Here is a 331-nt window from a genome sequence, read left to right on the forward strand (position 1 = left end):
AGTGCGTACAGCTCGCCCATTGGTGTACGCTGCTGTCAATCACGCCTCGCCTCTCATCGGACGATCCTCCTCAGTAGGACGTTCGGTTTGTCTAGCGGCAACTTGACAGTCCGTTTTAAAATCCGTTCACATTAGTACATCAGCACGGATGTATTAATTTATATGCCCATTTAGATTTAAACTTAAGGAGTGGCATACCATCGTGAATGGAGTATCTCATCCCGCAAAAGGTCCGTTTTCCCCCCGTAACGTGCCATCGCCTGCGAGGAAATCTGACCCTCAGCTACAGGAGGAGCGCTGTCGAGCCGAACATTTTTCTCCACCGTCATCC

This window comes from Sinocyclocheilus grahami, unplaced genomic scaffold (assembly GCF_001515645.1).
Source record: "Sinocyclocheilus grahami isolate Dianchi unplaced genomic scaffold, SAMN03320097.WGS_v1.1 scaffold4928.1, whole genome shotgun sequence".
Classification (NCBI taxonomy): Eukaryota; Metazoa; Chordata; class Actinopteri; order Cypriniformes; family Cyprinidae; genus Sinocyclocheilus; species Sinocyclocheilus grahami.